Here is a 27,182-nt window from a genome sequence, read left to right as displayed (position 1 = left end):
AGAGAGGGTTAACCAGCCCGGCCTTTTCCCTCTGATTTGGTCATACATCAGCAAGTGCTCCAGGTTAAATGCCCACAATCCCGCTCCAGATGAATAGGCAGAAGGAGTGCGGGAGATACTTCACCCAGCGCTACTTAACCCAAGGAAATGAGTCTCAAAGCCGGTGTCATGGTAAAATATGGACGCTCACTTAGATAATGTGTGCTTGGAAATTCTACACCCCCCCTTCTTTCTTTTCAGCTTTTACAACTGGCTGCTTTTTAAGATACGGACTCTATCCACACCCCCACACCCCCTTCTCCATTCCTGCCACGAACAGCCGGCTCCTATTCTGCTATTTTTATGAGTAATTTATCTTTATTGCTCTGTTGGGGCAGAATTTTAACCCTTGGCACAGTCTGAGGAACTCAGTGAGTTTCTTAGGCCTTAGACAAACTTCTGATATGCTCTGGGAAGGTGTGTGTGTGTGGGGGGGGGAGGTTGCTGTTCTGCACCGACGTGCCCGAAATGTGGCCGCTTTCCACCTGAGGTTTAGCCACAACCCACCAAGGGACAAGACGCAAATTGCCATGAAGTGTCTAAAGCAAGTGCATAAAATTTGCTTTGTGTGACTACAATGGCCGTGTGGGAGGATCCTGGGATCTTCCCGGTACCCCCCAAAAAAGCAGATTTCTCCCCCCCCCCCAAAAAACCCTCTGGTCTAAAATTCTTTTATTTCTGTTTCTGTTATTATGCCAAATCTTTTCCTCTTTTGAGTTTCTTGAGCGGATCAGTAATGGTTCTTTTCAGGAGTTAGAAATTACAAGTGCGACCTGCAACAACATTTTTTTCCCTGCATAGCACGATCCTATCCTGTTTTCCAGTCCTAGGGTCTTCCAGGCACTCCACGTCTCATCCTTCCATTTTAGACATCAAACCAGCTTGCTCAGTCCTCATTTTTTGGGGTGTGTGTGTGATTCATCCTTTATTTTAAAAATCCTTCCTCCACCTAATTTTCCCCTTTGTGCGTTTGTGCTTCCTTTAAGCCTGCTGATGGTAAAACAACCTCCATGTTGTGTAATTATTCTGTAATTTTGAAAACAGACATTTACCCCCTTCTGCCTTTGTGGAAGGGGTCCTATCTGTATGGACATGCACACACACACACACACACACACACAGAGAGAGAGAGAGAGAGAGAGAGAGAGAGAGCACTAGATGTCACTCCTAAATGGCTAAAACAGCGTTCCCCATACATTTCAGTGTATCTTTCTGCCAGCAGGTCTTTACTTTAAAGGAAAATGTATTCATATTTAGGATGTCCTCCAAGACCCAGACAATCAAGGGGTGTCCACAAGCTCAAAACATTTGGTTTATAAATTTTGAAGTTAAATTCCACATTCAGAAAATTTGGAGGACAAGGTGCAAATTCTCCAAGCAGCATGGCCAGTTTAGATATCATTTAAGTTCAGATGCTATTTGAGTTCAGATTTCAAAAGCTTACTGTTAATGTGCCATTAAGTTGCTTCCAAGTTATGATGTTCCTATGTCCCTCCAACAGCTCCTATCATCAGCAAGTGATGCTCAGGTCCTGCAGACTCAAGCTGCAGCTTCTTCTAGTGAATCAGTCTACCCCATGTGAGATACGTATTCCTCTTTTTCTGCTACCTTTCTCTTTTCCAGTATCCTCCAAAAACAAAACAAAAAGTCCTCTTTCTGGTTCCTACCATTTTGGGGATCTTGCGAGACAGGCAGAGCAAGTTTTAGCTTCTTCTTTTTTTTAATAATGTTTGAAGCATCGGATGGGTTTGTTCATGCCTTTTGAACCATCAGGCGGTCCTAGGCTTGCCTTGTGCGTGGCTTCTCAGAACAAAAAAGGAACTCAAGACTAAAGAGAGGAGTTCCCTGTTTCACTCTTGGCTGGAGCGAAGGAATCATACGGGTTTTTTAAATTCCCCATACGATTGCCCGTATCATATTTAGTGCACATTCTCTCCATCCCTTGTGGTTATGTCGGGAAGGAAGGGCTGAAAAGAGAAGTGTGTATGTGTGTGTCAGAGAGAGAGAGAGAGAGAGAGAGAGACTGTGAGAGAGGCCATGCATATAAATCATTATCGGCCTACATCTTAGCTTTTGGGGGCCATGCTGTTGTTTGCTGCTGCCTTGTGCCAGCCCGAGACATAAATCATAATTCCACCACAATAGATCCTTTTGCAGCCGCCATCAGGAAAAACTGTGTTGGTTTTATCGATTTTTTGACACCGGAGCCCCAGCAACGGCCGCTCTGAATCATTATGAAATGAAACTGATTAGGAATTCATGGAATACTAAATAAACTTTACGAGGCCGTTGTAAGTTTTTTGATGCATAGGGAGCAGAAAATGAAAACTAATGATATAAAAATTACACAGCGTGCTGAGTATTATTATACTGCTATTGATTTGTTTCAAACTGTACATCAGAATCGAAGTATGTGGGGTGTGTATGGGTGTGTGTGTGTGTGTGTGTAGAGGTTCATGTCTGTGTAAGACTGGAAGGCTCAAATGTAGACGCTATTTTTAAAGACTAGTTCTACCAGCAGTTTTGTTTTTGTCATTAAGCCGCTGTGGGATTCTGCGAAATGCCCCTGCTGGTTGCTTAGATCCATGGTTTCCGAAAACTTTTAAAGTACACATGTATCAAGCAAGGCCGGCCCTACCAAGAGGCAGAATGAGGCAACTGCTTCAGGCAGTCCCATCATTCCAGTGAAGTTTTGAAAACTGGGCCCAAGCTATCTAAAAGATTATATCTCCTTTTATGAGCCTACTCGGGTATTAAGACCATCAAGGGAGGCCTTCCTCTCGGTCCCGCCACCTTCACAGGTGTGCTTGGTGGAGACACATAAGAGAGGGCCTTCTTGGTGGCTGCTCCCAGACTGTGGAACTCCCTCCCACTGGAGGCCAGGCTGGCCCCATCTTTATTGTCCTTCCACAAGCATGCTACTCTGTGTTTTACATGTGTTTTTAATCTTGCCCCTATTATGAGTTGTAATATGATGTTTGTTTAATGCTTTTAAAATACTTTATTAATAACAATTTATTATTACCAAAATATTTGGTATTTCACTTTGTTTCTTTTAATAAGCTGCCTTGGACCCTCTAGGAGAAAGGCTGCATATAAATATATTTTTAAAAACTGCTCTGGATGCTGATGGTGCTAAAACAGTGAAGGAACAACCCCATTGGCTCTCCTTGGGCAGAGAACACTGGATGAAAGACATTTGTCGTTGTTGCCACCACTGCCATGTTTATTGCAGCGCCACCGAATTTGCATGGCACGGTGAGGGCAAAAAACCCTTACAATTTGCCCTGAGGGAGAAGTCAGAAGGCAAATGAGGAGGGACACCTGATTTTCAAACTGAACAGCACTCCTAGCAGGATCCCAGAAACATGATGTAGTTTGGTTAAAAAACAAACAAACAAACAAAACAAGGCACAAGCTCCCCAAACAGGAAAAACATGGCCTTTTTTTTTGCCTGCTGCTGAATTCTAGCTGGTTGGCTGCAAATTCTGCCATGTACCAGTGATAAAACATGAAATACTAGTGAGTTTGGAAGGGGCAGAGCCGACCCATGGAAATGACCCAGCCCTGCCCTGGAGGTTGACCACATATAGAACCTATTTTCCCCCCTCGGCAGGGTAAAGAAAATCCAGCAGGTGTTTTTGCTTTTTAAAAAAAAAAAAAAAAATCTCCCCTTTCCAAACACCCCCTGTAAATCCTTGGCAGGCACGGATTTGTGGCTACAGTCTAGCTATATTTACATAGTTGGAAACAAGGGAACCGTCACCTTAAATGATGCTAATTTATTTCTTTCCTCTTTTCCCCATTCCTCCTTCCGCCCCTCCTTGGCTGCTGTCGTGACGCCCATTTTATATGCCTCGTCAGCCTGAGCATGTTAAGGGAATTTTCGTCTTGTTTTTGTTTTGTTTCTAAGATATGTATATTGAATTTAGATTTGTGTGCTTAGTACCTCTGCTCATTCATTCACTGCCATATTGACTACATAAATTGAGTGCTACAAGTAAGAGGCAGAGTTTAGCCATTATTTTTACAGTGATTTGATTTAATGGCCGAGGCAAGCATGTTTTTTCCCCTCTCCTCCCGGCTGCCTCTTCTGCCCCTCTTATGTTTATTTACATATATTCCTACTAGTACATGCTCATGGCCTCTCTTTTCCATATATTAGCACAACAGTTCATTTTTTATTTTATTTTATTTTTTGCTGGGGAAGGAGTTATTGTCCAGGAGAGATAGACAAATAGATAAACACAAACGTAGACATTGGTGAATCAAAACTACATTCCATTGATTTAGTATATTTTTGTGGAGCAGAAAAGATGCAAACTTACAACTTTCACATTAAATGGGTGGGATGTGCCTGAGCTTTTAAAAGCAATGTTTTGAAAGTAACGTGGCTTTCGAAAGATGACTGTTTAGCAGGTCCAAAAAGCAGCAGCCAGAGATTGCTCACTAGGGCTGGACACAGGGATCACACAACCTCCCTGTTATGGCAGCTCCACTGGCTGCCGATCCATTTCTGGGAAGAATTCAAAGTGCTGCTTCTCAACTATAAAAGCCCTAAATGACTTGGACTCAAGCAATCTTAAGGACCACATCTCCCTAGTGGTCTTTCTCTCAGTCCCATCACCTTCTTGAGTGTGCTTGGTGGGGACACGGGGCAGCGCCTTCTCTGTGGCTGCTCCCCAGACTCTGGAACTCCCTCCCACTGGAGGCCAGCCGGGCCCCATCTCTGCTGTCCTTCCGCAAGCAAGCAAAGACCTTTCTCTTCAGGTGGGCTTTTTCTCAGTGGCTGGTTGCCTGAGTGGGTTTTTTTTTAATGGATGGTTCTACTTATGTTTTTTGATATTGCGTTCATTGATCCTTTTAGTATTGTACACCCATTGTTGCTAACCTAAATGCTGCCTTTCAATTGTTATAAGCCACACTAGATACCTTTTAAGGAGAAAGGCGGGTTAAAAACATTTAAAATAAATAAAATAATACATCAGTTTGGCTTGATGTTTCTAAACACAAAAGCCCTGATTACAATGCTAACACATTAAATCTAAGATTGTTTCTTGTTCCTATTGATTTTAGCGTCAACCATCTCAAAAGCTGAGAGAGAAATGGATTCTCCTTCCAGCTGTCAATTGTTGCAAGCTGTTTCTGCTGTAATACAAAGACCAGATGACGGTTTGGTCTTGAGTGGGCATGCTGCGAGATCAAAACATATCAACAATAAAGTGACAGGTCTTTTGTAAAGGTAACGACTCATAATTGCAACTAATAGTTGATAAGCAACTAAAAGAAACAATGGGCCCAACCAGAATGGGGAGGAGGGGAAAGTGAATATTCACACCAGTCTTGTTCATGGAATATTTCTAGTCCCTGAAATCATTATTCTGAGCCTGAAAATTACGATGGGTAAATGTTAGTCGGAGGCCTGTAATTCACTGGATCCCAATGTCCATCACTGAGAATTTGAGCCGCTTTCTCCTCCTCCTCCTTCCTGTTCATCTGGGGCTTGATTATATACCAAGTTAAATGCATGTGCCTGTTTGACGGAAACATTGTATGCTGGGATTGGATTGATATACAGGTCACTATATTACTGATGAATAGAAAGTTTCCGCCTAAGCAAGGCTGCGGAAGATTACTTAGCGCTTGACACGCCATGTCTTTATGTCACTGTTACCCGGCGAAATTAAATCAGAAGAGGAAAATATTAATTTAAAGTTGGGGGGTGGAGAAAGAGCACTGGATTCCAATTACGCACCACCCTGTCAAGCTTACTACGGGTGCAAACAAGGAAGGGGGCCGGATTAATTGCTTTGGACTCTTCTCGGCTCCAGAACCAATTATAGAAACATATTGGCTGCTAGCATTATTATATACACTGCTGTGAAGGAAATTGTGTGAAATTTTAACGGATTTTTGGAGGTAATAATAGCGAACACTGTTCAAAGCAGCATTAGGAGTCTGAGTCGCATCTCCCACTCCTTTTTTTTTTTTAACAGAGATGGGTGAAGGTTAAGCTGTTTGGGGATCCTTTGAGCATTAAAGGCTCATCTGGTTAACCCGTGGATGGGGAAGCTTTGGAGACAGGCCTAGGAGGACATGGACGAAAACACATTTATCCTTTCGACAACACGGTGCTAAAGCCACGCAGCCTGAGTTAGAATGGCGTGCCAGCTGCCAAGCTCACAGGCTGCTGCTGGAGTTTAGCAATTGGACAGCCTCTAAGATGATGGGCGGAAAATAGGATGCTTTTCCATTCCAAGGTTGGCAAGCTCTTGGCAGTCATGGGGCATTGATTTGGGGGAAGCTGCATCTCCAAACGGAAATGTCCTTGAGTCAATTTAAAAGAACAAGAGCCGTGTGAGATCGTCCGGGTGTGTGGAGACGTTTTGAGAAGTTTTCCCAAAAGTTTTTGCCAGTGGCATCATATTTCCCACATCATTCTCTAGGAAGTTTCAAGTTGCTTCAAAAGTAGGTAAAATTGGAGTCGAGGGTGGGGACAGGACAGCCCGAGATAACCAAATTTGGAAATGACATTTTTTAAATTACCACTGCCTGAGTTGCCCTTCCATCAATGGAACAACAGTGGCTGCGGTAGTTAAAACCGGGAACTTTTCCAAAACGGGTAAAATTCACACCACCATAGGATGTGCACTGGCTTGCCTGTTCAGAAATATCCTGAGTCAAATCAGGCTGCCCTTTAGCAGGCCTGGAGCATTCAACGTCAAACCAGATCTTCAGCTCTCTAGCTGTAGCTTCTGTGGGTTTTGAACTTTGGAAAACAGGGCAATCAGGAAAAAAAAGCCCACCACAAAACAATGTCCTTTGGATTTTATTTCTGTGAACACACCAGATGCAGGAGAAAGAAAGGGGGCAGGAGGCTTTTGTTACTGGCAGCTTCATCTTCTAATCGCCGGCCATGTTTTAGGAAATGATCTCTGACTTCTGCGCTTCCTGGTAGGGCAAGCAGGAGACTGTGAGACTTCAGTACTTCCAGTGGTACCCCACTTCACTATTTCAAGTGAGTTTTCAAGCTTCAAAATTCTCTAAAACAGTGGTTCCCAACCTTGAGCTCCCAGATGGCCTTGGACTACAACTCCCAGAAATCCTATCCAGCACAGCTAGCAGTGAAGGCTTCTGGGAGTTTGAGTCCAAGAACATCTGGGGACCCCAGGTTGGGAACCACTGCACCAGAGTGTATATTTCTCATTCTGAAAATCAGCATCTTTTCTGATTGGGTAAAGCTCTGTGCTGTGTGCCATTTCTAAGAAGTAGCTTTAAAGAAAGAAGGGTAAGGATGTGACTCATTCCCTCAGCCCAGATAATTTTTCACTCACCTTCCCCAAAATTTGCTACACTGATCCCTTTGAAAGATTGCAAATTTGTTGATGAGCCCAGCCTCTGTGCTGTCATTTTCGGAGCAAGGGCGTCAAAGTACTTATGACAATAAACAAATTATGCCAAGAAATGGAAAAGCAGTTGGTGCCTCCATGTTTTTTAAATTTAAAAAAACAAAACAAAATTTAAAGAAATCGAGGACAAGAATCTCTATATGTATTTGCAAACCGTTTGGCAGGCATGATCTTAAGGGAATGCTATTTGTGGGAAAAGACAGCAATGGTTATAAACATTTTGGCATCTCCTTAGTAGTGAATGGAAGCCATGAAGCCTGGAATTACAATTACAGTAATGCTTCGAGATCATGTTGGTCACCCATTTTCTGCAGGATTTATCCGGATCTTGACTGACTCTTATGGTGAACAAACACCGCTAACTTAAACCTAGCACTTCAAGGCAGATCAATCAAAACTCTTTCTCTTGATGTATTCATTTTTTTTTTAATTCTCCTTTGCTCAGTTTGTATGGGGTCTCTCTCTCTCTCTCTCTCTCTCTCTCATATCCTCTTTTTAAAGCATGGCAGTAAAGTTCTTTTTCATTTTCCTGCTTAAAAGCCATCAGCGAAAAAAGAGTGCAGTCAGGAAAACAGCCCTAAAAACCTCCACTGATTAATCTGTTGCCTTGATTCTTCTAAGTATCTACAAAATTATTTAATATCGAATTCCAAATTCAATTTTTACCCTGTGTGATAAGGGGAGGAAATAATAAATAAAAAGTCTAGCATGTCCTCTCAAAAGTAAACAACCTATACGTTTTATGTAAAGCCCCTGGTCTTTGCCACATTTATACGGGCATAAAGGCCCTGGATTTTAATGGGACCTAGCCCTGAATAAACAGTCTTAGGATCACAGTTTTAGCCTGTAAATGCAAAGTTTGTAGAAGAAGTAAGAAGTTATTCGCATAAGCTGGACTTTTCTTTTCAAGTTATTAACCCCTTGTCTGCTCCCGAGGCACTGAAATTTTGATTTTAGTCTTATTTTTTTTCCATTCTACGAGCTAGCAGGCCTTGCTGATTCTTTCAAGAGATACTGCCCCATATAATCATTAGTTCTTTGATCGTCGCCTTGTATTCTTTCAGGTTTACCGCACTTAACAAATTTGTCGGGTAGTTGAGAACAAAATAGCATCCATATTGGGCAGTTTTCTGGCGAGGAACACAGGAGCTGGGAGGGAGTCTGACGGGCCGACAGATTGATTTAAAATCAAAGAGCTTAAAATCATTGAGTCAAATCACCAGGAAAGAGAGAGAGAGAGAGAGAGAGATGATTTAAATAATTGATTTAAATCCATTTCCCTACTTCCTAGCTCACAGAGCTAGGGAACAAGCAGGCAGAGTAATTGGTTGCTTTACGAATCTATCAGCGAATATGCTTGCATGCAAATAAGAGCCCTTTTCAAGCATTCCTGCCATCACTACAGCTTGAGAATGTTTTCCTCTGGGAGGAAAGGAAGGAGACTACAACTCACCAAATCCTCAACTAGTATGATCAGCTGTGGTCCAAAATAGTAATTTATTTCTTTATTTAAAACATTTTTATGCTGCCTTTCTCCTTAAGAAGGACTCAAGGCAGCTTATATCAGTAAAAGACAATGTTTAAAAGATAAAAACAGTTAAGTATACAGATAGTAAAAAGAATCAGTCAAATACGTCGCTAAAATGGTAAGCAAAATCAACACCAAAAATACATTGAAAACAACATTTTTTTAAAAAAACATTTTTTTAAAAAACATTTAAAAACCTCTCTCAGACAGACAGTCATGTAGGGAAAGCCGTGCCTAAAGAGAAAAATCTTTGCCTGCTTGCAGAAGGACAGCAAAGATGGGGCCCAGCTGGTTTCCAGTGGGAGGGAGTTCCAAAGACTAGGAGCAGCCACGGAGAAGGCCCTCTCCTGTGTCCCCACCAAACACACTCAAGAAGGTGGTGGGACTGAGAGAAAGGCCTCCCCTGATGATCTTAGCACCCGGGGGGCTCATAAAGGGAGACATGGTCTTTGAGATAGCTACTATACTACACTGCCTAGGTATGAAAATTTTCTCTTGGAGCAGGGGTGGGCAATTAATTTCTATAGGAGGGGCACATGAAAAATCTGAACTGTGTTCGGGGGCCGAATCAACTTTACTTAAAAATAAAATGAAACAGTGATGTTATGATTGTTTTTATTTTAAACTTGTTAATCTTCACAAATACTAAAGAGGTTTTTTGTGGCATGTTAAAGATAAACAACTGATCAACTTTAGACAAAAAGCTATAAATGGTTTTGATGTTCAAAACTGTCCGTGGGCTGGACAGGAGCGGCTCGAGGGCCCTATGTGGCCCTCAGGCCGCACTTTGCCCAGGTCTGTCTTAGAGCTACTGACAGGAAAGGCTTGAACAAGCAGTGATAGTGCCTTGGACAATAAGCACATTTTGCTCTTTCTCTGACACATTTCGTTGATGCATGATTTTATTTTTTATTTTTTTAAAAAAAATCCTTATCAGAGGAAATCTGAATTTATATTCGCGAAGGCTTTCACGGCCAGGATCTAATGGTTGTTGTGGGTTTTTTGGGCTCTTTGGCCGTGTTCTGAAGGTTGTTCTTCCTAACATTTCGCCAGTCTCTGTGGCCGGCATCTTCAGAGGATAGCACTCTGTGCTCTGGTGTAGTTGGCTGAGGGTGCCAGAGCACAGAGTGCTGTCCTCTGAAGATGCCAGCCACAGAGACTGGTGAAATGTTAGGAAGAACAACCTTCAGAACACGGCCAAAGAGCCCGAAAAACCCACAACAACCAAGAAATCTGAATTTCATAATAGTTTGTCCTCATTATCCAGCAAGGACAACAAGCAAGACCATTTATTTAAACATAGCAAAGCCTAGGAAAGTTCATTCCTTGGAAAAGAACGCCCAGAATGTTCTAGCCTCCAAGGCCATTAAGGAGGAGTTCCTGGAGTTGTAGTCAAAAAAACTAACTTTTCTAAATTCTGGTCATTGATCCCTAGAAAGTTCCAATCACAAGAGCTGACATCTCCTCATGGTTGCATGAGCCCCGTGTACCCCTCAGCCCCAATTCTTTGTCGGCTCGGACCTTCCGGCTTTGGGTATCATTGCACTCTCCGTATGGTGTCTGTATATGGTCTGTGAGCTGCTCTTTGGCCCCTCCTAAAATACAAGGTGGGAGAGAAGTGGGCCGATGGTGGCAGCAGTAAAGAGATGCCACACAGATGAACTCACTAGGAAGAAAGGGTGATGGGGGTGTTGCCCTGGCAAGTTGAGACACAGAAACTGGAAAGGGAGGGGGAGAGAATCTGTAAAACCAGGTCACTTCTAGAAAGGGTGGCATCATTGGCCCTTCCTTATGCCCAGCCACCTGAGCCAGGAGCCTCCTGTCTGATGGTAGGGCAGGTCCAGAAAGCTAGTAGAAAATTGCAATGTGTCTTTTGAAGGAGGAGCCTTTCCAGTGTCTGGTCAGGTTTGTGGGGAAAGCAGCAACATCTTGACCTTGGGCTTCCAGAGCAGCTTTATCAGCAGGAGTGAGGTTTGTGGTTCTTTCTGATTTTCCAAGAGCCCATTGTTATACATCTAATGGCTGGCTAGCTCAGTGGTGTAGAGCAAGAAGCTGAGTGTTCAAACCCGCCTCATGCCTCCTAGTAGAGAGGCCAAACACAATCACTTGGAGTGTATGTGGTTTACATGTGCCCTGCCACCTGTGAGGCCTTAGGGATCCATGTCCTGCCACTTGTGAGGCCCATAAGGGGCACCAGAAATAGGACTGCGAAACATCTTCTGAGTACTTTCGACCTAGAAAACAATCTGAAAAGGGACACTGCAAGTCAGAACGAACTGAAGGATGCATTATTATTAATTACCACACTGCTGGGCTCTCCATTGTGTGTGTGTGTGTGCGTGTGTGTGTGTGTGTGTCTCACAGACAATATCTGGCACCAGCCATACTGCCCCAGTTCATGGAGGATCATCTTACCTGACATGAATGCAGGTAAAATTCAGCAAAATAAAGGCAGTATTTTTCTGAGTAGCAAGGCTTTGAGTTTTGAGTGAACTCTTCAGTCTCGGTTGGTCATTTCCAGCCCGATCAGACTGTGTATTTGACATCAGTTCCTAGCAACTGTATCCTGCATGTAAGCTCTCTCTCCCTTTCCCTCCCCCTCTCTCTCTAGCAAGAATGATCTTTAGTCACTTTGGATTGAACTGGATTTCAACACCGGCCCCGAGGTGAAAGGGCCAATATATCAAGCCAGTAAGCCGTCTTTTATCCCAAGCCCTAATAATGGATGAACTGCCATTTCATACAATACCCGAGTTAGGGTTTTATTGATTAACCCTCATCTTGGCATTCCCCCAAATCTAAGATGTATTGCCTGCTGTAATTTTTACATTAGCTGTCAAATTCATCTTGTCTTCCCTGGGTTATGACGGGAGCCGAGCAGGCAATAAACAACATCATCGGGTGTGTATGTTTATCTAATGAGAATATACATAGAGCAGGAAGTTTAACAAATGGTCTCGAGAAGGGTGGGTGGAGAGACAGACGGGAGAAAAAAACCCACCCCAAAAGCTACAGACTGCATTTGTAATGGTTTGTAACTCAAGGAAGGATATGTACAAGCCACTGCAGATGTGTTTTCCCAGAAGCAGAGTGCAAAACCTATTTATTTATTTACTTATTTACTTATTTATTTATTGCATTTTTATGCCCCCTTTTGCCCGGTGAAGGGACTCTAAGTGGCCTGATTCACCTTGTGTATGCAATATGCATATTTAGGCGAGTCCTATTTGCAGCTTTCTGGAAAGGCACAGCACAAATGCTTTCCAACTTTTGTTGTCTTGGCATGAACTAAGGAAAGGCAAATGTGTTGCATGGTTTGTCCATGTTGTGATTTTTTTTAAAGTCCTGCCCTGTTGTGCTTGCTGTGTTCTAGTGTCACAAGATGAGAAGGCGTCAGTCACATATGGAGGAAAAAGCTTTACCGGTGTTTAAAATTCTTTTATTTATTTCTTGCTGTGGAGTCTAATGAATTTTATTTCCCTTCCATCTTAATAAAATGTAGACTAGACACTAAACTGGATGCTGCTTCATTCTATCCTCAACAAATAGTATCTATGCCAGCTTTAGGACTTGTGGCCATTTGCCTGCTAAAGTTATGCCTTTAGTGTTACAACGACATAACTACACAATAGGCTTTTGGCCACTGAATTACGTTTCCTGTAACTACTTTTCAGGGTAAGGAGAGTGTAACCCAGTTACCTTTCAAAAGCTACATGAAAGATCTGTGGCATAGTGAGCAGACTTTTCTAGTTACTTTTAAAAGTTCGTTTAAAGGGCACTTCAGTTATTTTAATGGATTTTTCTTCAAGTGCTCTTGAAGAAAAATTATTATCTTATTATTGGAGATATGTTTTGAAAGTAATGAAAAATAACAAGAAAGTGGTCACTTTCCCACCACTGTAATGAATAATGATAACAAGTTTAAATAGGGGGACAGTAATGGGAATGAGTTACTTCTAAGAAGTGACTTTTGAAGTTATGCTGTCTGTCACGGCACTGACACGGAATCGGGTAAATACGAATGCGCTGATAGCTCAGAGTCATGTTGGGACATCCACCCAAAGTTCATGAGGTGGGAACCATAAGCAAGAAGGTCAATCCGTAAGGAAGCAAGAAGATTGGGTTGGAAGGAAAGAAGCAAGACGAACCAAAAAAGAGGAAAGTGATAAACACACATGGGTTTGTGTAGTGCCTGTGAAATTTGTTGGACTTGTTGCAACTTTACATACTGCCTCTAGCAGGTGTGGCTCAGAGGGACATCTCTGGGCTGGCCTGACTGTCAATCTAACCAGCAATGACCAATCGTTTCCTCCTGTCTCTGAGTTCAAAGAAAGCACCGCCTTTCTGCTAAGTGCTCTCTTTCTCTCTTTGTAGTCTGTTGGAGTCTGTTACTAAAAGCAATCATGTTTGTCAGTCTGCTGTTTGATCTGTTCACAACCGTGAGTAAAGAAAATGTTTTCTTTAATTTTTCTACTACTAGTGCCTTGGAGTGAGTTATTGGAAGACTGTAAGTGCTGGTTACTGAGAAAAGGGGTGGACTATGCTGGGGAACTTGAAGCTGTTCTGCTCTGTGGATCATTGTACTTCTGCTGCACAGCTAAAGGGATTTAGCCAAACATTGCAAACTCTGCAACAAAAATTTGCAAATATGGCTACTAAGATGTTACTGGACTTCCTTTCCTACAAGCTCCAACCAGCATAGCCAGTATTCAAGGATTCTGGGAATTGTAGTCCAACAATTCTGGGGGCATTGTCTGGGAACTGCTGGACTAGAGAACATTGGCTTTACATTTTGAACGCGAAATGTTGCCAAATGTGGCATGATCGGTGCTCCTTCTTTCCAGGACAACGGGGTGGCCTTGTTCGCTTTGAAGCATCACACCTGAAGCTGCTGTCATAGACAGAAAGCGTAATCAGCATGTTTGGCCAGCGATCAGGAACACAATTGTCCCGTTTGCCATCAGAGACTCTGTTTTGGAAGGCTCTGGCTTGGGAGGAACCGAGGCACTTCCATTGATCTCTGCCAGCATGGGAACAGCGCCATGCTTCATAACCCAGCTACTGCCTTCTCTTGATTCCACAGCCTGGGGTTGGAAATTGGAAAATTACTTGTACAAAGTAAAAGCTACCTACAGTTTCTAGGTCCTTAAAAAGGTACTAGTTATTCTTATAGGTGCCTCCACTTTTGCAAATTACTTATGATTATGAAAATTAGAGAACTACTGTGGTCCAAAATAAAACAGAACACTATGCACACTTCTAGTAAAAATACTTTCTTTTCTTAATTTCCCCCAGCTTTCCAGATTTCTTTCCAGATAAGTCACAAAGCGCATCTCAACCTATTGGGAGTCACTCAATAAATGGGATGACACTAAACAACAAAACAACAACAACAACAACAACAAGCCATCAAGTTAATTCTGACTTATGTTGACCCTTTTCAGGGTTTTCTATGTATTGAGTAGTCAGAAGTGGAACACCTTTCCTCTGCTCTGGGGGCATCCTGGGACTGTGCAGCTTGCCCAAGGCTACATAGGCTGGCTGTACTTTCAGGAGACCCAGTGGGGGAATCGAACTCCCAACTTGTGGCTCTGCAGCCAGAGGCCCAACTCACTGAGCTATCCTGCCAGATTATACTCAAACCGATTGGGCAATATGGTAGCGTCCCACAGATAGCAAGTGAGTGCCAACTGAGGGTGAAGGCAAGGAGTGGGGAAGTCAACACTAGGAACTACCACAAAACGATCCTTAGCATTGCTAGGAGGAAAAAAAATATAATTCAGAATACCAAGCAATGCTGGCTAGGCCCTGAGCAAAATTTAAACATGGAATTCTTCACGACCGCAGGGAGGACTTGTACGTGCCATAATTATAAGCAGCCTGCTGGATATAGGTCACAACGCCCTCCTGCAATCTGGCCCCACAGAAGAGACCATTGTAACAAGACTTTCCCAATTATTCCTTCCCACTGTTTCCATTCTGGATGCGGCTCAGGAGTTGGAAAATGCCAGGGGCCCCATGATGCCCCCCCCAAACAACCTGTCCTTTAATGGACCCCACTAACTCCCTCTTAAGGGCTCAAATGTATCTGAGAAGCAAGCAGGGGTGAGAACCAGCAGTTCCTTTCGCCTTGCCGACGATAACCTTGCTGGCATATTATTCCAGACTCGCAGTCCTACTGTTTTTAATTAGCGTGCTGCAAATTTAAAAGAAGAAAAAAAGGGGGGAAATTAAAAGGAAGCCCTACCGTATCTCTGAAGGGAACCGTCAACTTAGTGTGGAACGGTCGGCCCAACTTTTTCCAAAAAGCTTTAATAGATTTTTAAATGGGGTTATTAACACCTCTGCTGAATTATTTTTAAGGAAGCTAATTATAAAAAACAAAACCTGGCTAATTGGGTTTTTTTCCCCTCTCCCCCTGCCCCAGCACCCTTCCACCTAAGGTGAAAAATAGATCATGCTAGAAGGAGAGGATGTAAGAACTGGAGGTGGGCCAGGGTGAGAGAAGAGGAAACAGATCTCGAGCAAAGAATCAATGTACAGTATCTTATTGCCCAGACGATTGGATAATTGCTGTTTTAATTAGTGGCACCCTGCTTTCTTATCAGGAAGACTGGCCCGGGTTGCTCAACAAACTTGATTCACTTATACAGAAATCTTTTTTTTTTTAAAGGGACCTACTTAGGAATGTCATCATATGAAACCTTAACTGTCACCAGCTTCATGGCTGGCGGCATGAAAATCAGCATAACATCTCAAGGTTAGAAGCACAAGGGGACCCCTGGAATGAAGAATGAGGATCATAGCACCAGCTTTGCTACATTTTAGGGAAGTAATGGGGAGTTATGCCAGATCTCCCACTTTGCAAATCTGGAAACTCAGGAGACCAAACTGGTCCTCATATTCTAATTCCAGGTCAAAGCCTGGAATCAGCTAGTTACAAATAATTAAGTTAACTGCAATGAATTACATACTGTACTGGGTGTAATGAGAGTGTAACTAAGTTCAAGGTGAATTGAATAAGGGCCTTTATATACAAATTCAGAAATACAGTATATATATTCCTGAAGATAGTTGCACAGGCAAGTGGGGTGGGTGGAGGAAATCTAAGAATGCTGGGCCAACGTATTTTTTGCAAGAAATCAAGAAAAATGCCAACACTCGGTGCCATTTACTTATTCCAGGCAGTGTTCCAGCTTAACTGGGAGAAAGCTCCATCCTTTTTGAGCAGAGAAGGGTTAAGCCAACTCAAGTGGAGGGGGAGCAATGCAGTCAAGGTCTTCCCCCCAAGGCTGCTGGGAACGGACGCTATAATTCTATACGTGCCCTTTGCCCTCAGATCATTTACGACTTATTCTTCGCCTGGGATGACCATGGTGACAAGCTCTCAATCTCTCTCTCCCTTGCTCTTCATGCTCCTGTTTCACGCCTAGAGCCAAAGCGTCCCTTTGCTCGCTCTCGCGAGTTCTCCTCTCCATGCAACACTTTCCCTTGCCCTTGTTGACCACCACCCCAGTTCAAAAAGAAAGAAATAAATCACACCCGTGGTAATTAAAAGAAACTGCTGGGCTGGAGAGCTCAAGCTTAGAAGACCTCCCTGGTCTCTTTGGGCCCCATCGTTCCCTCTAGGCCCCACACCTTGGCAAAGGTGAGACTCTGAGAAAAGATATCAATCAAGGGCTTTCTCTGATGGGATCAAAAGCTTCTCTGCTTTTTTTGGGTGAGAAAAAGGCCTCCAAAAGCTTTGGGCAGAGGCAGATAAGATGACTCCCGGCTGAGCAAAGCCCCAAACTCACCTTCGGATGATAGCTTTGTCGGCCATCCGAACGGAAATGGAGAGGGGCGCAAGGTCACACGAAAGCTTGTAGCACCACTTCACTAAATCCCCCTTGCAAAGTGACGCTAGAACAAGGAAGCAACACAAAACAAGAACAACAACAAGAGCAAGAAGAGCAAGCCCTCTGAGAAAAGACTGGAAGAACTGGGCATGTTTAGCCTTGAGAAAAGAAGACTGAAGGGAGATAGGATAGTACTCTTCAAATAGTGGTAGTCCTATAGAGGAGGAGCAGGCTCTGTTCTTGGTGATCCCAGAGTCCAAGCCATGTCATAATCGGCTCAAGCGACAGGAAGCCAGATTTAGGCTGAATATCAGGAAAAATTTCCTAACTGTTAGAGCAGTATGACAATGGAACCAATGACCTTGGGAGGTGTCACGGCCTGAAGCCAGACTGAAATGCATCCAGGGCGCTGGTTTCATCCAGGAGGGCCTGAAGCTGGTCAGCCACCACCCTCTCTGCCATTTTACTAAGGCAAGAAACATTGGTGATGAGCCTATAATTGTCAATATCGTCCGCTGCCAAATTTGGTTTCTTCCGGATCTGCTTTGACATGGATTCCTGCACTGAGCAGAGGGTTTGGACTTGATGGCCCTAGAGACCCCTTCCAGCTCTATGATTCTGTGAGCAACAATGGCAGTGTTGGAGAAAGATGAAAAAGACCCCAAGTCAAAAGACAACTTGATCTTAAAGCCATTATTTCATTTCAGTTTATTTCCACCCCACATTTCTACAGGTAGAGGGACTGTAAGGGAGGTGAAACTGAGGGAAAGGCCTCCACTGAAGATCATAAAGCCTGGGGAGGGTGATTTGGGGAGATATGGTCCTTAAAACCAAACCGATTTGGCTCTCTCAGGTGCAATCCTGCTAGTGCTTCATTGCAATCAGAAGCAGCCACTGTGCTATCTGAGAACAAAGAGGTAAAGAATGTTTGAACCTTCTCTTGCTGTGAAAGTCTGGCTGTGAATTGAAGGTTCCCTCTATCCCCTTTGAAGCAGATAGGCAGAGATCAAGCGCTCACTAGCCAGACTCTACACCTGAATACAGCTTAAGCTAGAACATTCAGTAGTATCCAAAATGAGAAGTATTACCTAGGGGTTGAAGTCTCAGTCCCTGGCATCCTGGACTCCTCTTTCTTGATCTCAACTGCTAGCTGACTAGTCTCGTTGAGAAATGCAAGAATACCCTTCCGTCATTGCAGAGACCACTGTGTTTAATGTGATAAAACAATGTCCAAAAGTGAAATTAGGATATAGGCAAGAGAATTTTTAGAAATCTGCTGGTGCAGGAAGGGGGACCCAGTTGTTCAGGCTGAGTGTCCTCCTCAAGATCCTCCATCTGTTCTGTCCCCCCCCCCCCCCACTCCAGAGTGGCAGTTTTCGAGTACAGCTCACCACCCCGGCCAGGTCCCTCATACTTGAATCACCACCGTGTCTCTACTTCATCAGGCTTCAGAGAGAGGAGTCGTCTTGATGATGGCTGTGTGCTGCCCGGTGTCAAAGAAGTACTTACCCTCTGATTTCCTTTTTAATCACTGATCCACTATCGGCTCAAGCAGCCCATGGAACAGTTCAAATTGTAATTATAGGATGCTCGTCGGCTGGTGGCCACAAGCTCAGCATTAGCATATGCCCTTAAAGGTGAAATGATATTGTAGCAGATTTACAGAATAAGGATTTCTTTCTCTTTCCTTCTCTCCTGGCATATGCACTTCTGGCACAAGAGCTAGTTCATGCGGAGGGCTCTGAAGTGACCTCAGGCAGAGGGAAAGTTCTGATATTTTGGCAAAAGGCGTTATCTTTTCTTGGGTGGTTTTAAGCAAATGCTGTCTTTCTCTTCCCGCAAGAATCTTATGGATGCTGGTATTGCTAGACTGACAGTTTGGGATTTCCACCCAGAACTTCCAGTTTTTGTTTTTTTCAGGTTCAACTCAAAATTCCCAGGCAGACCTAGATTTAATTTGGGATGGACAAAGTATTCATTCATTCAACTTCTATACCATCCATCTGGCTACTCTGGGTGGCTTAGCATTGTGTTTGGGCTGCATATCTCATCAGTATTTAAATAGGATTAAACAGTGGAACTCCCTGCCTCAAGGCATAGGGATGATAGTTGACTTTAAAAGAAGTTTTAAAAAAATCCATGGAGGGTGAGATTTTCAATGACAATGAGTTATTATGCTTAAATGTTCTGTGCCCGCCCCTCCTGCCCCCAGTAATAAAGGAAGTATGTCTTCTGATCTCCATTCCTGAAGAGCATGAATGGGAGAAAGACTGTTCCATTCATGGCTCGCTTGTTTGCTTCCTAGTAGATCTAGTTTCCCACTGTGGGCACAGAAAACTGGACTAGATAACCCTTGGGCAAAATGAGGACTGATTTTCCTTGGTTCCTGTCTTAATAGGTGGTCATGTGATGTCGTGCTTAATAGTGCTGAGCTGAAGAACTGGAAGAACCAGACTGGAGTTCCCACTGAACTGTGAATCTCACTGGAAGGCCTTGGGCAGAGGGTCTACCTTGTAGAAGTGCTGTGAATAACATGCAGAAAGAGAGGAGAACACAACTGGATCCAAATTATTAAAGAGAGGCTAATCCTTCTTGAAGGGGTTGAAAAATAGGTTAGCTCATCCACTGAAGGGTCTTTCCAAGTTACAAACCACACATTTAAAAGGGTGGTAGAAAATAAAATAAGTTTTCAGCATCCTGGAGAGCTTGTCTCATGGAGGAGACAGGTGGGGTGTACATGTAACTAATAAAATAATAAAGTAAAAACAATGGAAATCAGGGCTCTAATGAAAATGGCAGGACCATAACATGGTCTAATAAAAAAAGCTGGAGCAGCAAGGGCTCCCCAGGCATTCACTCAGGAAGATAGAAATGGTTAAAGAATTTGTGAATCTTCATGGATTTCAAGGCAAACTCAAATCCATGTTACTTCCAGGACTATTTGGGGGGGGGGGGATTGGAACTTGACTCTCCACCCAGATTTCTCTTGTCTCTAAACATTGCATTCCCTTTTAGGGAATGGGTGGGAAAAACTAGGATATTTGATAGGGGCGCTTTGACATGGACCATTCCTGAATGTTTGATATCTTAGGTTCCTTCCATCAAATGTATAGGAAAGGTGCACATTTTCGATTTTAATTAATAAATTTTTTTAAGCAAACAGACGGAATTCTCACCCAGCTCTGAAAGCAACCCTTTCCAAAATCCCAGAGACAAAGGGTGTTCTTAGTGGAGAGATCAGACCGCTGTCCGTACAATGAGTTGTCTGAAAATCTTATTTTATGGGTAGAAGCCACAAACGACCAGCCTGCACCATTTTTTGCACCTCCTCTATAAAAGAAGGGACACGGGTTACAAGCCTTCCCTTGTTTGTGCGACCCGTCTTCTCTGCCCACTTATGATGTATAGACTGACAAAAGCCATAATGCTTTGAATATATAAAACGCCAAGGTTTGAGCACTGAAGGGTGACAGTTACCCTTTAATGTTCTGCTTTTTAAAGATCAGGGTAGAGTTCAGAAGCCATAGTCATGAGGTTTAATGATTTAATGGGGACGACTGGGGAGCTGAAGTAGTTACTACACCCTGGGGAGAAGCGGCTCCTTCATACATATTACTTTAGCCTAATGGCCTATGAATGCTTCTTCAGTGACACAGGGAGAATGTCATGCAACATAGACTCTATAATATTGAATGGGTTGATTAAATGCATATTAAACAATACTAAATTGGAAAGAAAAGGGGCGAGAGCGCTACAGCGCTGCTGTGTGTGTATGTTGACGCTGTTTGGGGGAAAAGGTTGTTACTCATTCCATTTCGTGGGTGATAACAACGGTAATTTCCTCCACCCCATTTGGCTGTTTTTTCCTATGACAACAGATCCAAGGGAAAACACCATTGGCAGGCCCACCAAACCACCAGGAATAACTCCTGATCCCATGTGAACTTGGAACATAAGTCGTTTTGAGTCTGGTTGGACTTGAGAATGGGAGACCACCAGGGAATGCCATGTGCTGCACTCTGTGTGTGTGTGTGTGTGTCTGGTTTTGCAGGCAGCCGTTGTGAAGTTCAGACTTTGGGCTGAACTTTACAGGAGAGAGGTTATCTAAGGTTCTGAGCCCGTCTGGAGCAGTTCGTGTTAGTGTTCAGACTAGCTCCGGTCAAGTTCAGAATAAAACCCAGAATGGATCCACTACCTCTTATGTAATCAAAGTCACCAGGCTTCTTAAAGGTCTGACGCTGTATAACGTGGCTTAGCATGTTTCTTTGATCTGGGGGTGGGAAGAGGGATCATATGGACTGATGTTGGATGTGGGAGTAGGGTGGGGTGGGGGAAATACTTACATCAGGTATTTCAATTGAAGTCCTGTTTTCCCATCTCCCAAGATTCTCTATGGAGGGGGGGATGTGGAGAATGCAACTCTTCCCCAAGAAGTTACACATTTGCTTAAGGGTTTCAGAGAAAAATGGGCATTTAAAAAAAATCTGACTACCAAACACTCTCCAGGGTTGCAGGCAGGAGTATACCTTAGTCTTACCAGGACATGCTAGGGCCCGGAGAAAGTGTATTATTTTCCCACACAGAGAGAAGAGACAAGGTTCTGCAAGCTGATATGAAATAAAGATGGGACAGAAATGGATCTGTAGCATTCAGAGAAACAGAGCTAAAAACAGGACTGAGGTTCCCCCTCTACCTATATTCTGAATTAGGAATCAATTCAGTGGAATTGAACCATTAAAGAAAGCACATCAAGGGTTTGTCACTGCAGAAGTCCTCCCAAGCTGTAAACTAATCTGATCTAACTTAAGGCACCAAGTGTAGCGTAGTGGAGAGAGTGACGGATTAGGACTCTGGAGACCAGGGTTCAAATCCCTGCTCAGCCATCAAAACTCACTGGCGGAGTGGAACTGGTAAAACCATTTCATAAATATCTCACTTGCCTGGAAAGCTCTATTAGGGTCACTATAAGTCAGTTCTGACTTGACAGCACATAGCAAGTGCAACATAAGGTATGCATCAGTATATTAGTCTTTTCTTTAGAATGATGAGGACTGGAACCTTACTTTATTCTGAACTGAAGTGCAAGTGAAACTCTGCTTCACACACGGGAAGTCCCCCAAATTTGGTCTCCAACATAGCTGGGTAGGAGCAAGGGGAAAACTCTGCCTGGAACCATAGACAGCTGCCAACAAGTACAGACAGTAGTGGGTGAGACAGGTGGATGGATCCCCCGGCTCAAGATTGGGCAGATTTCCCTTATTGGGCTTGGAGGCCAACTTGTGGCTTTGGGGTGTACCCCGATTCCATCTGAAGCCATTCGTGCTCCATTGGATTTGAATCTGTGCCCCAGAACCAAATGGATTTTTAATATAACTTATGTAAAGCTAGTATGTACTGGAAAGCCCAAACAGAAACAACATTTTTGGTTGCTCCTACTGATGTACATGAAGTGTGGACATAGGATAATGAGGAAAGCAACCATGCTAGATTTCAGCCAGGGCGTGTGTCTTCGGCAGCTGTCGTGTTTGCTTTTTTCCTTCTCAAACTCTTGACAGACTGAAGCCATTTTGTCCTTTGCATCCCTTTCACGGCCCAAAATCTGAATTCTGCTGAAAATCTACTCTGCTTCTCCTTGGAACCAAATCAGGCCCTTCCACTTCAATCTTGAATTCATTAAAATCAGTCCAAATGGGGTGCATTCGACGTAGGCACCACCCCAGTCCTGTACGTAGCCCTAAAACTGATGTAGATTTTTGTACCTGGGTTCAAGCGGGCGATGGTGGAGAGTGAGGATCAGCCCCAGCAAGGGAGCTGCGGATGAGTTATTTGAAGTCTGGGCTTTTTACCTTAACTGTCAATGCTTCTGCTTTTCAGTGAAAAAGCACAGAAAGCAGTGGGGGTGGGGTGGGGATTAAATTAACACACACACACACACACACACACACACACACACACACACACACTTGCCCTCTGTGTGGGGTTGGTTCTTCCTTCCCTCCGTGTAAGTTATGTTATTGGATTTTTATGCAACCTATTATACCCTGTGCCGTGTAGTTGAGTTTTTTGCTTCCAAATTGTATCTCCTGCCATTTCTGTGTCACATTTAAAATGCTAACAGTATAGAATGTCATTTACAGAATCGGGGCGTTTGCTGCGGAAAATTAATTTGACTTATTCCTTCTGCCTCTTCCTATCTCCAGGCCAATATTATGCTACTCATTCTACAGGAGTAATACTTAATGAATGGGACTATTAATAATGTCATGGTCTAAAGGGGGGGGTGTCGTCTTATGGGGAACTGAGAGGCGTTGATGGTGAAAAGGGGAGTCACCTGACCTGGGTTAATATACCATGGAAATATCAGGCACTGCAATATAATTATAAAGCAAAGCGGAGTTAAAAAGAGCATCAAGCGCGTCCGGGTTTTCCACGTGCACACCCTCCCTGCTTTCTGCCGCTTATTTACCTCAGCTTTGGGGCAAAGGCAGGCCATGAAAATGGTTTCAAAATGTAAACAACAGCAACAACCAAAATACACACATGCACACGCTATTGGATCAAGTCTTAGGATGGGGAGAATTGGGTTTCGGTTTGACAAGAATTCCGCCCAATTTTTTTTTAAATTCCGTAGCTGGGATGGAAGGAAAGTGATGTTTGTTTGTTGTTGCTGTTTTAAAGAAAAGACAAAACAGGGAGGCAACCTTGTCATCAGTAACATGGTAAATACAGAAGGATTCAACACTTAAACTCTTTATAGATTCCACTATCTCTGGTTTCTCCCACATTCAATGTTTTTCTCCTATATTTTAAAAAAAGTTGGGTTCTTTCCATTTTGGATGTGAAGACGTGTGGATTGTAATAAATTCTGAAAGAAAATTCTCACTTATTCTTGATGACTCATGGCATAGCATCATCATGACCATCTACAGTTTAGGAAATATATCCACAAACTGGATTATTTCCAGAGGAGGCTGATTAGGACAAGAAAGGGTCCAAAAACCACCATCTGTAAAGACGAAATAGAGATAGCTGGAGTTGAGACAGATGGTTGAAGGACTATCATGTGGAAGATGGAGCAGACTTGCTGCTCCAGAGGATAGCACTCAAACCAACTAATGCCAGTTATAAGGAAGGAAATTGTGACTAAACATTAGGAAGACTTTCCCGATGAAAAGAGCAATTCAGTGGGAGGCAGTGGGTTCACCTTCCTTGGAGGTTTTAAAACAGGCTAGTTGACTGTCTGCCTGTACTGGCAGGAGATGGACTATATTGCCTCTTAGGGTCCCTCCCCTTTGTCTATGACAAAGATATCATGGAAGGAGGGAAAGGAGGCATCTGCCAGATTGCCAGCCAATCTAACAGTGCTGTGAAAAATGCTGCCTAAGGCAGGTTTGTTCAGAAATGTGTCTCACTGAATTCACCCTGGCTTTACACCAAGCTATGCTTAGCCAACAGGCAAAAATTTCGTACAGAAGTAGAAAAAGCTAGTGCTGTTTTTTTTCCTCTTCACTTCCCCCTATTTTCTACAATGTGCTGAAGAGCTGCTGCTGGTCAGAGCTGGCAATACGGGGCTTGGGAAACCAAGGATCAGATTCAAAGAAATGACAACATTTTCTGATCCATACATGACCCTCTGCTATCAAATATATAGTATTGTTGCGTTCATTTTCTGTCATTCTCTCTCTCTCTCGACCATGTAATCATTTCTTTCTTTCTCTCTTTTTACCAGTTTGCAATGGCCATTTTCAGGCCTTTAAAGAAAAATTAATCTCCTAGTCTTGTTTGGATCAATACTTGAACCGATAGATCAGGTCACAGGAGGGTGCCCCAAATGTTTATTTCATGCCCTCTGGAGAGATCTGTTCCATAAAAACGAGGCTAAGAGAGCAGTTGCCTCTCCTCATGTTGAAGGATTGATACAATGAGCAAAGAGATAAGATTCAGACAGCCTCCTGGCTTTCAAAGTAGATTTGAACGTATTGTTGCAGTCCAGCCATGGAGCCAGTAGCATGGAGACTTAATGGCTGATATGTGAGGAATCCTCATTACGTATAACTCATCCCTCTGAAAATCTGCTACTATATGATCAAAATCCTGTTGCATATATTATGCCTGTGTAATGGAAATTACATCGCTGACAGGTGGAGATTTTTAGTAACTCTTTAGTTCCTACTTCTGTACCATGACTTGTCCAACTCATATGTAATTAGTCTCATTGAATGTGAGCTGTGGGAAAAAAAATCTTTCTTTCTTTCTTTCTTTCTTTCTTTCTTTCTTTCTTTCTTTCTTTCTTTCTTTCTTTCTATCTATCTATCTATCTATCTATCTATCTATCTATCTATCTATCTATCTATCTATCTATCTATCTATCTATCTATCTATCTATCTTGTGGATTTAGACTGTCTTGACGTGACAGGTCACATTCAGAGTAAATTTCAAGCCCTATGAGATCCCTTCTCTCAGGACCGAGTTCTTTTTTCTCTATACATGAAAACCTCCAGAATTTCTTTCACATGTTTCTGCACAAAGAAACCTTGCACATAGAAAGCTAACAAACATATCAGGGAGAAACCAAGTCTGCAATCCTTCACCTACTGACCTGCTAGCTTTCTCTATTCAGGGAATCCCATTTGATGTTTTTACTTTGGCACTGGAAAAAAAAATGAAATAAATCTGGTTCTTCCACCTAGGCTGTCCACAGCCAAGAGCTGACACCTACGAAGGTGAAGAGCCCAATTTTACGATTATTATTATTGTTTTACCACAACCCGTTGACTCTCCTTGTAATTTATTTGTTAATCTCCTCTCCAGCTCATGAATTTTGTCTTCAGAAGGTGGGAACAGAGAGAGAGAGGGAGAGAACAAGAGAGAGGGAATTTAAAGAAGCTGGCCCTTTGAAAGGTGAAGGACGAGATTAGAGGACAAAGAATTTGCCAACCTGGCTTTCCATCATCCTTGTAAAAAGGCAAATATGAAGTCAGCAGGAAAAAAAAAAAGAAGCAGTGTGATAAAGACTCCTCAATTAATAATTATTCTAGTAGGCTCATCAGGAATCCTACCCCAGTGAGTCAAAGAGGACAACCCCCCCCTTCTTATCGCCTTCCCTTCCGTCCTTCAGTTTAGGATTTTGGGGGGGGGATCTTTTGCCATTTTCCTAAACATCAACTTTTCTCACACAGCCCCCCCCCCACAAATCCCTTCCTCCTCCCTCTTCTTCTTCTTCTTCTTCTTTTTTATGACCATCCTGAGTGTGAAAAATATGGCTTTCCTTTATAGCCCTCCAACCCGAATGAAGCTATAAAATTATGAACAGTTTTTATGACGGCCGTTGAGGAGATACTCCTATATTGATGGTACACAGTCTGTATCTATCTTCTTAACCCCCCCCCAATACCCCAAATCTTTCCTCCACTTCTCTTTCTCTCCCCCTCGTGCTCAATCTGGTTCCCCCTCCCCTTTCACGTGGCACAAAAAGAAGGAGGAGGGGGGGTGGCCCCAGGAAGGATGAGAACAGGCGGAGGGGGAGAGGGGGGCGGTGATCTCTGTAACTATTTTTCATGCATTTAATATATTAATTATGTAGTAAATGCTCCCTGGGCTGTACTTGGCTTGGTGGAGAATGACAGCTTGTGTGCGGCCCTCCAAAGCCGGCCCCATCAGCCTACAGTGTATTATATTGGAGAGGTCAGGTTGGGGTTAATGTAACTTTTTATTTGCTGATTTTTCATAGGCGGCAGCCAAGCTGGTAAAGGGTTGTAGCGGTGGGGGGGGGGGGAAGGAAGGAAGAGAAGGAGGGAGGGAAGGAGAAGGGAATAAGAAGAAAAGTGTTCAGGAGATAAGAGATAATGGGACTCTCCCCCTTGCGTCTCTCCTGTACCCGCTGGGTGGCTGTTTAATGGGGGAGGGCCCAAACAAGGGCCCAAACAATGCTTTGTTAAGCTTCTGTTCTCCACTGTGGCACATTTTCCTTCCTTCCTTCCTTCCTTCCTTCCTTCCTTCCTTCCTTCCTTCCTTCCTTCCCATCCATGTTTTCCATGAGAGGGGAAATGGTTGAGGACTGAACTTCAACAAAGGTGTGCAATAAACAGTAGATAAAATAATTTCTTTCAGTCAATATTTAGAAATATTCTGGAGCTTGGGAAGATACTCTTAAAAATAATAGTTTACTGTTCTAACAGCAAGCTAGGATGAACATTAGCTGAAATAAACAGCTACTTTTAAAGTTACAGTTTAAATAGTAACTCTTTACTCTCCTGTTTCTTGCATAGAAACTAAATAGTGGCTTTTTAGTTACTTTCAAATACTGAAATGCTGTAAGCCAAACACACTCTTCTCCTATCCATCTTATTGTCATCACAGACAGTTGT

At 43.2% G+C, this 27,182-nt stretch overlaps 1 long non-coding RNA gene across 1 annotated transcript in view; it reads right to left on the bottom strand.

Moving 5' to 3' along the window:
• The window catches only part of LOC144584063 (uncharacterized), a 266,283-nt gene that overhangs the window by 77,930 nt on the left and 161,171 nt on the right, over positions 1-27,182 (bottom strand). The gene's annotated exons all lie outside the window — the stretch shown is intronic.

This window comes from Pogona vitticeps, chromosome 7 (genome assembly GCF_051106095.1).
Source record: "Pogona vitticeps strain Pit_001003342236 chromosome 7, PviZW2.1, whole genome shotgun sequence".
Classification (NCBI taxonomy): Eukaryota; Metazoa; Chordata; class Lepidosauria; order Squamata; family Agamidae; genus Pogona; species Pogona vitticeps.
This window is presented reverse-complemented; position numbering and strand designations above follow the sequence as displayed.